Genomic DNA, 16,012 nt, shown 5'->3' with positions numbered 1-16,012 from the left:
TCATGGCGTTTTACAATTAGGCTAAATCTGAGTAGATAAAATATACCACTAACCACTCTCTTTTGAATCGCAACAATAAGGGTACAGGGCTTTATTATTTTGGAGAAGATTTACAAAAAATATTTCCTAGATTAATGGTGATTGAAACAGATATAATGTTAGAACTAATAAAACTACTGATCTTGTCATAGATAAGGATCAATGACGAAAGCTGAATGGTCAATGTTGAGCTTACAATAAATCCTTTTGTTATTGTGGCTTGAATATGACCTGAGTGATGTTTAGATTTCATTTCTAGAATGGTCAAGCATCTGTGTAAATATTCCGTCATTGGAACCGTTGAGAGATGGCACATAGCTCATCCCAGTGTCGACGATATAATGCATACCACTGCCTTCTTATTTAGACTAACACGTATTCTATATACACTGCTACTGACTCTCTAACATAAATAACTCACGAATTAAATTTGTATCCTTTGAGGATTCTAATTGAATTTGTATGTTTTCGTGCGGGGGAAGTAAAATACAAATCAACAAGTAGATTTTTCATTTCTAATTACCTTGAAGAATACAATAATCTCAGGTTTCGTGTCTTCATAGGAAAGTATTCACATTTATTTTTCTGGTCATTCTTATCAACGGCGTTTTCAATCTTAGACTTTAGGCGTGTCCACTCACGCCGTCTATAATTTATTATATTCACATCTATGCCTCTCTCTGTCCCCCCCCCCTCTCTCTCTCTCTCTCTACATAGAGATATGTATATACATACACATATCTACATATATATGTGTCTATGAGTGTGTGTCATCATCATGGCGATATCATGATAACAAAAACATGTGTATACATACATGCATACATACATACATACATACATACATACATACATACATACATACATACATAAACGCAATAAAGATGGCGCCGTCATCATCAAGCTTGCAGGCGTAGAGAACCGTTTGATATTTCTCTTTAACGTTTTCTCCATTTATGCCGACTCCTGTCTAAATTTGTAACTGGTTTATTCCTCTCATTATAAATAAGTGAAACACCTCTTATTTATCATCGTATCATTATTCAGACCGGATTTTAAAAGTATACCATATATCACGTGGAATTTCGCTAATACAATAATGGCTGAAATTAACAACACCACCACCGACGAGAACAGCACTTCAACACCAGTAAGAAGACGTAAATATTCCCCTCATTTTACTTGGACTCTGCATTTAAACCAAGATCTACTCCAATACTACGAAAAAAAACCGTGAAAATCTTTCTAACGGACAGATAAAGCGGTTTAAAAAAGTACATGGATGCAGATCGCCCCCAACTTAAGGACATTCACAGTGAATCAGCGTCGGCAATGAGCATCTTTCTTTTTTAAAAACAATTGCTTGCTCTTGTGATGTAAAGCGATCTCCTCAAAACACTGAGAACTGACCAAAACCGGCCAGAAGAGAAATCAAAAATAGTGTAAACAAACGCCATCATTAAATTCTCGTATCTATCCCAATATAGCTGAGTCAACTGAGAACATAGTGGAATGTATTCAACTTAGAAACATCCTGAAACTACAGTTGGTAGAGCACTTTTCTTCCTTTTGGAAATTATCGTTAAACGACAGGCCATTCTTCACAAGATTATGAAAAAATCCAACAGCACTAATATTGAAAGTTGTTGACGATGTCATTGAAGAGCACATGGAATCGTGATGTTAATTACTGGAATATTAATACTCTCATATAAACAGCTGCTATCACTCTTATTAAAGAATATCTAGGAGAAATCTACAGTATACATGGTAATTAAGGTACTGAACGGAAGCAACCTGAAAACAAGACTTACAAAAATCATCAACAATCTGCGTCGCTATATTGGATGAGTAACCACGATAATAAAATGTAAGAGGAATAATGAGTTTACGCTTCATCATGAGGGGACGTTAATTACTCTAAAACACGAACTCAAGCTGCTGAACGAAAAATCTTCGCTACCGCAGGCGAATTTTTGAACACTCCTGTATAAACCGCAAATTTACTTCGAACCCATAGACATTATACAGAGAGATGAGAAAGGAAAATACTACCATTAAGAAAGCCCCCTCTCAAGAAGATATTGAATTATTTTGGATGGAAATCTGGAATGAAAAGAGCTATTTCAACCTTAACGCATTGTGGCTAAATGCAATGAGCGAATACAGTACCAACATCACAGTAAAACATATGTAATAGACCTGAAATCTTTCACCATAGCTGTAGGCAAACTACATATTGGAAATGCATCCGGAAGGGACTTAATAGTTGGATACTGATGCAAGAGACCGACATTTTACAGGAGACCACTTATATGTATATTCAAAAGCACTATGGAAGGTCAGATTTACATACCAAATTGGTTTGCTATAGCAAAGACGAATCTTGTAGCCAAGTAAGTAAATGCCTAACTGTTAGTCTGGATGAGCTTAGATTTTCAGAAAAAGAAATCAGCCATCTGATTCGCATATTACAAATACAATCTGTAAGTGGAAGAGTAAAAATGTGTACAAGACTTTTCTCAAGTTTAAAATATGACATTGTTTTTGTTATCTGCATATCAATGATGAAGCTTTGTATCTTTGTTAGAGACCAGCACCTTCTTCAGACGAAGAATTTAAATTTTTAAAAACAGAACATGCATACACTATAGTGTGTGTGTGTGTGTGTGTGTGTGTGTGCGCGCGCGCGCGCGTGTTTGTGTATAAAGTACTACAGTTTGAAGAATTATTGTGTGTCGCCGTAACAATCATCAAAATACGAGACATATTTGACTATTAAACAGAATAGCTGAATAAATATGGAAATCAAGACGAAAGCAATGTTTGCTTCAGAGGTGCAGATGGGGTTTCAAGCGAGAATGCACGCGCGCGAGCGTGTGTGTGTGTGCATACTCACGCCTCACAGTTTGCATCTATTAAATTTTCTTCCCAGGATACTTGTCAATTGACTCTGCTAATTCTCGTGCAAAGCAGGAGAATCCGAGTAAACTAGCGACGGTCTAGTGTTGACAAATACTAAATACAAAACGTTCACAATGCGGAGTAAATTATTTTGCCACGAAAACGAAGGGAAGCCTAAAGTTTTGGCTAGAACCATTCGTTAGAGAACGTGAAGGGGTTGAAGGAAAAAATGAGAGATGATGAGAAATTGAATTAACGAAAGCGAGAAAGAAAGAGAGAGGAAAGAGAGAAGGGTAGAAAAGATACAGAAATAGACAGAACAAGAGTAAGAAAGAGGGAAATGGAGAGAAATTAAGACAGAATGGAAAGTAGAGGAAAACTTGATGGAATTCGAACTCAAATACAATGAACATTCACTCGGTACTCTAACGAATCGGCCAGTCCACCTAGAGTGTTGTTATATTTATCGACCCCGAAAAATTACAATCAAGGTTTGAAGTTTGAAAGGAATAAATATCACAAGGTATTTCGTCTGATACTCTAACGCATTACTCAACTGACTGCCATCAAACTATATCCTGTTATTTGTTTGAAAACAGATGAATTACAAACCCCGGCAGGTTGAGTCTCAAACGAGGTACGTACACAACACGTACCTAGAATTACGATCACCTTTGGACATCGGTGACCTGAAGAACGAAAACATGTGTATATGTGCTTTGTGCTTGTCTTCTATAAGAAATTTTACCATATCTGCACCTTGCAAAGAATTTCTTGATCACGCTGAAGTTATCTTCGCCTTCCATCTTTTCGAGCTTCGATTAATAAAGCATAAGACTCCAAGCATAAAACTGAATGGATTGTTAAAGTTTTGGAAAGGGAATTTTTCACCTCTACATTTTGAGGGCGACTTCTGCGACGACAGTGACGTCTATGTGTCTCAGTCACTACTTCTCTTGAATGAAGTCGATGACGCGGTGAGAGGAGACTTACATGCACTGATGATTACTGAATTTCCATAAAAATAACATTTTTCCTGGGTTTACTCTTTAGAGAGGAACTTTCTTGGCATAGATCTAGGCCTCGGAAGGATTACGGAGGCACAGAGTACCGCTAAGAGTCCTACATTTGTTATCAATCAATTCTTTTATTGATACATGGGATCCTGATTTTCTCTGTCACACCTAGTCTGCCTTGTATCTCTCCACTGACCAGTAACCACCGTAATTATCTCCTTCTTGGTGCCATCAATGAAAGCTGGATCAACAGTGGTTGCTGTAATCATTACATTGATTGTCACTTTAAGTGGTATAATCGACTACCTCACTCCACCGCACGTCAAGAATATCATCGGCCTTTATTTCCTTTTCTCATTTCGATGCGTCCACCTCTATTAACATCACAACACTACCAACCACCATCACTAACCTATCACTGTCACCACCACCACCACTACCACGAACGCCATACCACCTCTTTCTCTTCATTAATATCTGCTCACTTGTCATTAATACCAACAACAGCAACAACATGAAAGATAATATCGGTGTTAGTACCATTCATCGTTACCTACCACCAACAACAACAATATCGACGATAATAGCAATACTACTACCCAACCATCGTTTCTTTAACCACCACCAACAAATACAACAAAGCAGTATCACTGATAATAGTAATAGTACCACCACTCAATTATTATATTACAATAACTACCATCATCTCAGCAACTATAACAATAATAATAGCAATACTATTTTTTTACTTGTCGAGTCTAGTGTAAGGGGCAGTGTCCATGAACTTTGAAGCCTCTCCAAGACCAGTGAACTTGATGCTATTAATATTCCGTTAAACTGTTGACAGGTCAGCGCCTACCGGAAATACATGAACAGGGAGAAGATTCCAGAGGGCTGATGTTCTGGTGAGAAAGACCTGGGGATAATGGTTAGTGCGGGGCTGATGGGGTTGGACGCACCAAGGGTGACGAGTAATAGAGGAACAAGTGGCTCAGAAGTACGAGACTCGCCAGCTTCGCGGAACAGACGTTATTATAGTAGCGATAAAAAAGACAGAGAGAAAGAGGAAAAAAGAGAAAGAGACAGCATGCCTGTGGGCCAGAGGCAAAAGCGTGTCCGTTAGTGTTTAAATATCAATTACTCGAATGTTTCTTCTCTGAATACGGTCCATGCATGACATTGTCAGGGATTGTGGCCTTGTTTGTTTCAAGCAATCGGAGGTATTTCTGCATTTTTGGATGGGGAGCTTCATGTAATGGAATAGAGAAGATGAAGAGATTGGCTAAAGATGTGGCATGGAGTTGGATGCAAAGCTAGCAGTAAAGGCTGAGTCTTTCTTCAAGAAGCTTTTGTTTGCAGAGGAGGAAAAAGGAACTCCAGAAAGTTGATGAAGATTCTTTTGTCAAGGAAGCAAAAGAGTCGGCAGAAGTTCGGGAAGCAAGAAAACTGGCCAGCCGTGTGATGCAAAAAGATCTACAAGAGATACACTACAGGATGAGTAGCTCTCCGTTTAGGAGAGTGGGGGAGATTCTGCAAGTGTTGTAAGTCTTGTATTTTATCCAGACAGCTACATTCCAACTACAATTAAACTACTTGGGAAACTTAACACATTGAGGTTTTGATGTGTGGAATGTATGAAAAAGCATGCCTAAAATAATGGTTTCACCACTCGTTTATCTATATCTTATGAGTCCGGAGTGAACCACGGATGTTACCTGAAATAAGTGACTTAAGACTGGAGGAGCTCTGACCAGTCATCTGACTTGAAGTTCCATAGAGTCTGGAGAGTTGTTGCTGTCTTGCAAGTGATTGTGTATTGGACGTTTGCAATGAAGCGAGAGCCGGATGACCCTATAGATGCAGAGATAGATATGGTTTCGCAGAGATTGGATTTGTGGTTGAAGAAGAGGTTGAGGGTGCTTGGTGTGTCTGTGTGTCGGTCTGGAAAGTGAGTAGATGAAACATGTTGGTATAAAAAGTTTGAAAGTTTAAAAGGTCAAAGGATAGATTCAGCTTCTGCACCAGGTGTGGAGTGAGCGTAAGAGATATAATGTGTCTGAACGTTAATTCATTGAGGATGATGACTTTGTGATGTGAGATTAATATTCTTAATGCAGAAGATATGGTCAAAGTGTTGCAGGTAGTTTGAGGTGCTCGGAGAGCGACTAAGGGCGCAGTATTTGGGGGAATAAAGGAGAGAAGCTGGATGACATTATTGCTGAAATCTAAGCAAGGGAGATGATGAATAGGAGGGGTTGAGTCTTTGTACGCGCAGATACCACCTTTTGGAGTGAAATGTGAACAGAGAATGCATTCTGGACAGCAGAAATGGATTGTAAAGGAGGCCTGAGAAATTTGACATATATAGAGAACTAAAATGTATGTGTAAGGGGTGGTGTGTGAAATCTAGGCTAGAGAGAGAGCCTAGGATAGTTGAAAAGAGGGTGAAGGTAGAAATGCCCAAGAGGCTTATATCAATCTTTTGGCATTGAAACGTAGAGGGTGATGTGCGGAAGGTTACTGAAATCCTTGTGCCGGAGATCTGGTCCTAAGTGTTGACATTACATAACATGCGAGGTAATGTGGAGAAAAATCTTTATAACTTCACTATTATGTGTATGTGTGTGTGTGTGTGTGTGTGTGTGTGATTTAATGAATACTGGAGGTAAATGTGAGCCACTTCAAGTTTCATGCTTGTATAGTACACTAATCAGACGAGGTTGTGCAATGTATAGGGCACGATCTAGCAATTACTCAAGCTCAAGTAACAGGTATTCCGTTAAAAATTACTAGAAAAAACATTAAGAAATGTTTTAAAGGAGACGGGGATAATTGCCCTCATGAAATCTAGGTTATATCCCTTTAACCCGTAAAAAATAGGAATATTGTTGATGCTGAATGTTTGTATCTGAAAAAACAAAGCATGCCTAGTGGGTTCAGTCGAATGGAGGAAAGGCTAAAATGAGTTAAACTGTATCTAATTTGGCGGGGAGAGGAGCATCTTCTAGTTTTGATAGCAGAAGCCTGTCGATATTTATACATTTTTTTAAAAATTGCAGCCCTCGAATTTACGTTAGTGCAGTACACGAGTGAAATAGAGATTCTTTACTTTTACTCTTTTACTTACTTCAGTCATTAGACTGTGGCCATGCTGGAGCACCGCTTTAAATGGGTTTTAGTCGAAGAGATCTACCCCAGCACTTATTCTTTGCAAGCCTAATGCTTATTCTATCGATCCCTTGGCTGAACTGTTAAGTTACGGAGACATAGACACACCAGCGTCGGTCGTCAAGCGATGGCGGGGGGAGGGGGGTTAACACACACACACACACACACACACAAATACACACACACACACACACAAATACACACACACACACACACACACACACACACACATATATATATATATATGTATATATAGGCGCAGGAGTGGCTGTGTCATAAGTAGCTTGCTTACCAACCACATGGTTCCGGGTTCAGTCCCACTGCGTGGCACCTTGGGCAAGTGACTTCTACCATAGCCTCGGGCCGACCAAATCCTTGTGAGTGGATTTGGTACACGGAAACTGAAAGACGCCTGTCGCATATATGTGTGTGTGTGTGTGTGTGTGTGTGTGTGTGTGTGTGTGTGTGTGTGTGTGTGTGTGTGTGTGTACGTGTGTGTGTGTGTGTGTTTATCCCCCCCCCAACGTCACTTGACAACCGATGCTGGTGTGTTTACGTCCCCGTAACTTAGCGGTTCGGCAAAAGAGACCAATAGAATAAGTATTAGGCTTACAAAGAATAGGTCCTGGGATCGATTTGTTCGACTAGAGGTGGCGGAATGGAGACGGCTTCATAGATGACTGAACTAATCCTGCATGCCTGGGTTTAGTGGACAAGTATTTTGGTTTCTGTGGTTACTGTCTTGAGTAGGATCTTGATCGTTTTATGTGAAATGATGTTTTTCATATTAGGGGCGCAGCTGTAGGTCGTTATTACAGAACATCTAATGAAGATTTTATTATGACAATGGGTATCAGAGAAATTTATTTATCAGAGCTAGGATTTTTTGACCTACATCAGTTCAGATATTCAAGGGGAAAGCGATAGCGGCAGTGAACCATTTGTCTTTCTTAGTTCTACTCTTAGCTTTAGTTCCTCTTTCGATTGTGTGTGTGTGTGCTGAAGGATTAAAATTTAAATTAATCAAAGGGCATACTTAGTATGTCAACCCGCTGGAAATAACAGTCGAAACTCTTATTTAAATCTCTAAAATGCACTGATAATAACTACAGAAATCAACCGAAAGCAAATCAGGTTAATAAAATCTCCTAACGTACATTTAAGTATATGGACTCACGTGAACCGGTTTCTGCACTGGCAAAAAATTGCCTTAACTTCTTCAGCACGCATTACCATGATAGAGACCCAACCTATCGTATTGAAGTCTGCGCTGCAACTGATTCATTTTGCGCTGAAATCAACTACAGCCACCACGTGAGTCCATATACTTAAATGTACGTTAAGAGATTTTATTAACCTGATCTGCTTTCGGTTGATTTCTGTAGTTATCATCAGTGTATTTTTGGCAATTTAAATAAGAGTTTTGACTGTTATTTCCAGCTGTTAGACAAACTTAGTATGCCCTTTGATTAATTTTAATTTTAATCCTTCGGCGATTTAATGCTTTTCTTGGGCCTGCAATCGCCTGTATTATTGATTCTGTTATTATCATTTTTTTAAATAGTCGTTCCAGATAATAACAAAATCTTAGCAAATTAATTTTTCGAGAATTGTTTTTTCTCGTGAATTGTTTGCCCTTGTATCGAGAGTATATACATACGTATGTATACATATATATTTGTATAATTTTACCTAAAAAGGTTATTTAATTAATTAATTAATTAATTTTACCCTTTAATCATTAATATTGAAATTATAACTTACTCCCTGATCGAAAACTGCAATTTCTGCGGGATTGCTCGTAACATACGCGTGGGTACAAGGGATAAATATGTATTCCCATTAGGCTGTGTAAATTTTGGAAGTGTTGGTTGGATATCTGTTGCGCGATGACGCTTGATCGTGTGCATATTTAACCCTAGCACTTTCAAATTTTATATTTGAAATGCTACGCTGATGATGAGAAATAAGTAAGTAAATTTACTTTAATCTCGAAACGCGTATGTGGCTAATCGGAGTCGTGTGGATTCATTATTTTTCTTTTTACCTACGTAAAAAGTGTGTTACTGTCTGGGAGATTCTTACGGTAGTAGAAAAGGAATTTTTAACTCCTATTTCTAAATTTGGTATGTGGTGAAGCAATTAGCTGACTCCTAATTATAATTAAGTTTATAATTATAGAATATTTGTATTCATACATATTAGACAGACAGACAGACAGACAGACAGACAGACAGATAGATAGATAGATAGATAGATAGATAGATAGATAGATAGATAGATAGATAGATAGATAGATAGATACACACACACACAGACACACAGACAAACAGACAAACAGATAAAGTGAGTGAGTGAGTGAGTGAGTGAGCGAGTGATGAGTGAGTGGTATAAATTGTAATTAAAATGACCCTTTAGAAATTCAGTAACTATAAACGCTGATTATTATTATTTGATATGTTGGAAGGCATTTGCTTAAATGGTTTTATGGTGGTTAATATATAAATTTATTAGATATGATGATGTGGTTTTATGGGGGAAGAATCTCCGGGAAAAGTTCATTTTGTGTATATATCTCTCTATGTATTTAGTCAAATTAATCTAACAGAATAATATTTAAAGGGTAAGCCATTCTAATGCTATTATGTTATTTAAAGAATACGTCTTGTCATTTCAGGATTCCGCTTGGTGAAATGCCAATATAATATTATACAAATAAGAATGTGCGTAAGGAAACATTATTTCTGTCTTCAATAATAGCATATTGAGAAAAAAAACATTTTGTGGAAGCTAGAAATTGCAAATGCAGTAGGCTTATATATACTAAATGTAATTCAAAATAAATCCGTCTATTAACGGCGGGATTTATAGAGATGACGCCATATCAATCCCCATACGTAACAACAAACAAAAAGAATGTAAGCAAGCTATTCAGGAAATTGAACCCAGAAATTAGAGTATGTAGCAATTCTAAAATAGATGATTATTTAGAGTAACATGTAACGTCATATTATCTCATCTTCTTCGCCCACTCATTCTAGAGAGGGTCGTAGGAGGAGAGTCTTCAAGCACTTCTTCCATCGGATCCTGCCAGAAGTTACCATTTCCAATTGATTTGGTCTTCTGAAGGGAGACCAACCGAACTAATGAGTGTTATCCAACCGTCTTGCTTGTGCTCTATCCCTGAAACTCCAGCCGGCTGGTTTTTCCTTTAAAACCTGTCCAGTAATTAACTTTGCCTAACATGTAAACTTACTGACAAATTCCAACCTATCAAGTTAATATTATGTATAAAACTCAATCGTAACAACCCATCATGCGTTCTTAGAGCTTTCACCATCACTTTACTAAATGATAAAGCCTCATTCACAGAGTACCAAATTTGTAAAATAATTCAGCAGCATTTAGCAGTTTTAATGTTACAATGTTAGTACAAATAATCTATTATACTTTTCTATACAACTTTACTAAAAGTTGGCTGGGCTACACTGATGAACTTCGCTAATGCCCTATCGTCTATTATTAACAAAAATATATTAATAATCTAAATTACACGGACTAAATAACAACACTACCCACAAAATGTAATAATAATTAATACGTCTAGTCACTGGCAACTGTCGCTAGATGTTGGTATTGGTAATTTATTCAAGCACAGTCAAAGTAACGTTAATCAGGGCAACATAGAATACATTGAACGGCAAATCAATTTTATATCACACATACTTCGTAGGCACATCCGCCATCATATTTTCTATAAAGAAATACATAAAAACAAACATTATGTTTGTGTGTATGTGTGTGTGTGTTTGGAAAAAATTGCTGGACTAAAGAGTCATTTCTGGTCACGTAGACTAACTCTAACCATCTTCTAGTAATTTTGAACTGTAAATATTCGGCTCCATATTACCTACGCGTTTGTGTTGTTAGTTTTTAACCACTTTGGTGTCTATGTGTAAATACTCTCTCAGTGCTGGAGAAGAGCCTTACTCGTTGCAACCTTATATCTACTCATTGCAACCTTAGATCAACAAGTACTATTCGAAGTCGCTATTTTCTCATACTAACTTTTATTACCCTTAGCTGTATATGATGCAGTCAGTCCTTTTGCTGACGTTGATAATTTTATTATTTCGCTGTTGTTCTTCTTTTTCAATATTATTATATTTCGTTTTGATATTTCTGTTGCTATCACTGCTGTTGCTATTCTCTTATCACTTTGACTACTACTCTTAGTTGTTAATAAAGAAAACAATATTGCTGTTATTGCTAGGGTTGCTAGGGTTGCTTCTGCTGTTGCTACTGCTTCTGCTGCTACAACTACTACTGTTGTTGCTGCTGGTATTGCTGCTGCGGTTATTCTTGTTGCTTTGTTTTATCCTTGTTGTCCCCATGACACTGTTGCTACTATTGTTGTTATGCTGCCGTTGGCCTCATCGTCTGTTGAACCGCCCGGTTACGCAGCAGCGAAATCCAAAGTATAGAACATAATACAAACGACAAACGAAGTAGCAACCTCCATTACGAAATATCGTCGTTTTCTTCATCATTAGCTTGGGTTCTTTTTTCTTTTTCACTTTCAATTGTTGTAATTATTTTGTTTATCTATATGTTGTTATTGTTGTTACTTTCTTTTGTATGCGATTTGAATTTGTTTGAAGAAAATATTTACCTCTGTATATGTTGATTTCATTTTTTTTTCTTTTGTTACTATCTTAACATGTATATTTTAACATTTATATATCACCTGGTGGATATCATTTTAGATATGTAGTATGTATTCTAGATGAAGTAAGAACTCAACTTATGGCTATGTAATGTAATTTTGGTGTCGTTCTTGTTCTTGTTTTTGTTATCTAGCAATGACTTGGCTGACCTTCATCAAATGCATTCTGAGACCATCCTGTCTTTATCATGTTTTCAGATATAGTGTATCTAAGATTATATTACCAGTGAGTCTTTCATATGGAAGGGAACGATTTAGTTGCTATTCCTAACATAGTAGAGTTTACAAGTAACAACGTAGTGTGTCTCTTGTTGACATGCACCTGTTAATGTCATTTGGTAGAATCATCAGAGCGTTGGAAAATTGATTTGTCGTATTCGTTCTGGCTCTTATGTTCTGAGTTCAAATCCCGCTAAAGTTAACGTTGCCTTTAATCCTCTCCCACTCAAAATTGCTGGCTTTGTGTATAAATTAGAAACAATTGTTATCAGTTTCCCTCTAAGGCCATCAGATTGGCGTAGTTATTAGACTGAGGAAAAATAATTCCTTACATTATTTTCGTTCTGAGTTCTAGTCCCAAACAGGTCAACTTTACCTTTAATTCGTATGGGAGTCGATAAAGTTAGAATCAATCAAGTACTAAGACAGACCTAATCGACTAGATCCCCTCCCTACCAAATTGCTTCCGCAATCGATAAAAGTCAGATAAAATTAGGTATCGTCTCGGTTTTGTTCTTTTTTTTTTTTTTGCCTATTATAGGGGTCATGGAGTTCTGATTTTCTTTTGTTTGCTTATCTTTTGGTACAGTGTTTTGCAGTATTTTGTTTAGTTACATTTTTTCAACTTGTATTTGTATTTACTTTCTACTTATCTTTAAATTTATTCCATTTAGTATTATTAATATCATTGTTATTAATCGCATTTTTATGACAGGAAGACATACATATACACATATACCATACACACACACACACACACACACACACACATTCACATATACACACATTCACATATACATACATACGCGCGCGCACAAGAATGGGTGGATGGATGGATCTCATTAAGCTCTCTAATATTTATTGCAGATCATGGGGTTCAATGCTGTTGACTACTCTCGATCACTGTTCTGGAACAGACCATGAGGTTGCCCGATGAGTCCTTACTAAGTGTCGTCACTGTCCAAGCCTTCAGAGTTCTGGCCTTCTGTTAGTCCATCACCGTCGTCGCTACACTTTGTCCTTAAGAAAGATATTTCACCCTCCCTAACGGATCTCTCCTCATAGTATGCATATATTGTTTTATTTCTTCTTACCATAATCATTATTATTATCATCATCATCATCGTCATGTTTTCCTTATTTTCCATCATTATTTCAGTTTCTTCTTCAGATACTTTTTCTTCACATATTGAATTACATCCTGTGTTCAAATCCCACCGAGGATGATTTTGCTTTTCATACTTACAAAAAATATATAACAAAGTACCAACAGTTACTGGTATCGATATAATCGATTATATCCTGCCCCAAATATATACGATTGTGTGCTTATGTTAGAAACCATTGTTGCCTTTGTTATTTTGCTTGTTGCATCCTCCTGTTTCAGCGTTACGCTTAAAACAATGGAAGGGATTCTAAGACACCATCGAAACTTTTTAAGAAGATGAAACATATTTGAGTTTCACACTTTAAACAACCTTAACTACGGAACCAAATCAAAGACATAACACAAGCTAACAATTTTTTCTGTTGTCAAAAATTTGGACCTGAACTTGAGATCTTTTTGACAAATAGAATTCCAAAATGACATCCAATTATTACCATCAAGTCAAGATTTTATGGTACTGGATCCATAGAATTTAATTGCCTTCAGCTGCAAGGCATAATTTACAAACGTACAAAGAAATTGGTTTTTCTTCAAAATCAGAATGTTTTCTTAAAATTCTACTGAAAAGTAGTAAAAATCTTAAAATTTCTACAGATAAATTACGTTGTTTATGTCTGATTCCCCATGATTCCCCTATTCTGATTTCCCTATTCGCATCTATCTTTCTGTCAGTTTGAGCGGTGAAGTTCCAGAGGAGTGAGATGTGATCATTTTCAAGCACTGGAAGTGGTTTGAGTTCCCACCAGTTTTTATCATGGGGCAGGTCCAGGTGTTTACAAACTACCCAGTGAATATGCTGTGCTGCTCTATCATGCCTGTTGAGATACTCTGTAGGTGCAAGAAGGCTGCACATGGAGACAACAGGATCAACGGTTTCATTTTGTTGTTAGTATAACGACATGTTGGGCTATTGCCGTTCTTCAATACGTTGGCTTGGTAGCTCCTTGTAGGTAGGCATTGGTCTTGGGTTGCTATGATAAATACTTCTGTTTCTAATTTTAAGCCAGAAGATGCTAACCATTGATGAGTAAGGGCTTTGTCAACATCGGCATTATTAGCTCTCTTTGGGTATTTGCCATTGAGTAGTTTTTCTTGCCAGTTATCAGTAAGAATATCAAAGGCAGCAGTTTATATACACTTAGCATTTTTGTGCTTGTTTCCACAACGTCTAATTCTGAGATTTATTGTATTTGGAATTTACTTAGATATTCTTTTGCCTGTTTTGTTATTGAGTATGATGCATTATTATTTTCATGTTTTGAGACAAGTTTTAACATCCTGCCATCAGAGTTTTACAGGTAGGTATTTAGGCCAATTGTAGCAATCTTCATTGTTAATTCATTATTATTATTAAGACGGTGATCTGGCAGAATCGTTAGCGGTATTTCGTCTGCTTCTTCGTTCTAAGTTCAAATTCCGCCGGAGTCGACTTTCCCTTTAATCCTTTAAAATAAGTATCAGTGAAACACTGGGGTCGATGTAATCGACTATACCCCTCCCCCAAAATTACGGCCCTTGTGGAAAAATTTGAAACCATTATCATTATTATTATGATTATTATTATTATTATTATTATTATTACTAATTATTATTATTATTATTATTATATTTGCTGCAGAGTACATGGGATGTGTTTTCAAACGCTCCAAGTAAGTTCAGTTCAAAACATTTGTTTACACCATTTTGGTGCTGCTGTTTTGTTTTCCATTTTATTCCAAGTTGTCAATAGAAACACCAGAAATCTGTCACTAGTTTTTCCGAGTTTGTTTGGACCCTCGTGAGGTCATATTCGGCCCTCTAAATAAGTTCGGTGGGTTTAATCACATACAATTCAACAAGACGGCGGAACGCATCTTGAAAGAGTTAAGGAAAAAATCTTCTCCTCCCGCAGTGCTAGTGACTGCTGATGATTTCCCTCCCCTTCCTTCCGTTACTGGCAACAATGCTGGAGAGGAAAAGTGAGGATGTAAAAGTACTCCGTAGTAACATCAGTGTCAAAATCGACAGCAGCAGCGGTAGCAGTAACAGCGGCGGCAGCAGTAGTGACAGCAGCGGCGGCGGAGGTGACAGCAGGAAACAGTAGTAGTAGTGGTAACAACGAAAAACAGCAACAGCAACAGCAGCAGCAGCGACCGCAGAGACAGTGGTAGCAGAGATAGCGTTTTTGTTAATAACGCAACGGATTTTAGCAGAGAAAAAAATGTTAACATTGAAGGCAGAGAAGTGGAAAATAGGAATGACAGTGGTGGTGAGAGTGGCAACAGTGGAAATGGCTACAACTCCACTATCACTACCAACAGCAACACCAACATCAGCTATAACAGCAACAACCACAACAACAGCAACGTCGACGACAACAAAAATAATAACAGGTTTGCTGAGGTAACGAACACAAAGGGAGAAATGTTTCCCATCCCACTCGATGACAAAACTCGTGAACTCTTGAAAGCGAAAGATATCATTGAATTGGAGTGGGGTAAGGCTACAGTGCTCGTGCCTCCCGAAAAAATAGAAGCAAAACTGTTGAAGAGCTGAAATAGCCTCCACCAGTCATATTGAGAAGGTCCTCAGAGAAATTTTAATAGATGTGGCCCATATACAGGGAGGGAGGCAGTTTGCCAGTATTGAGGTCTTCTGGTATGGGATCAACTTGGAAATATTAATCCATGTGAAACCAGAAAACATCGAGAAGTTCCTGGACTTGAGCCAGTTGCCGAATGGAGTGAAACTGCGTGTCGTTGCGGAAGGCAGGGAGCCTAGATGTGACATCTG

At 37.6% G+C, this 16,012-nt stretch overlaps 1 protein-coding gene across 1 annotated transcript in view; it reads left to right on the top strand.

Moving 5' to 3' along the window:
• The window catches only part of LOC106879112 (thyrotropin-releasing hormone receptor), an 85,360-nt gene that overhangs the window by 35,070 nt on the left and 34,278 nt on the right, over positions 1-16,012 (top strand). The window contains exon 2 of the mRNA XM_089338241.1: positions 12,940-13,136. The gene's annotated coding sequence lies outside the window, so the exon portion shown is untranslated. The remainder of the gene's footprint in view (positions 1-12,939; positions 13,137-16,012) is intronic.

This window comes from Octopus bimaculoides, chromosome 20 (genome assembly GCF_046866305.1).
Source record: "Octopus bimaculoides isolate indiv1 chromosome 20, ASM4686630v1, whole genome shotgun sequence".
Classification (NCBI taxonomy): domain Eukaryota; kingdom Metazoa; phylum Mollusca; class Cephalopoda; order Octopoda; family Octopodidae; genus Octopus; species Octopus bimaculoides.
Note: the sequence above shows the minus strand (reverse complement) of the source record. Positions and strands in the feature narration are given on the sequence as shown.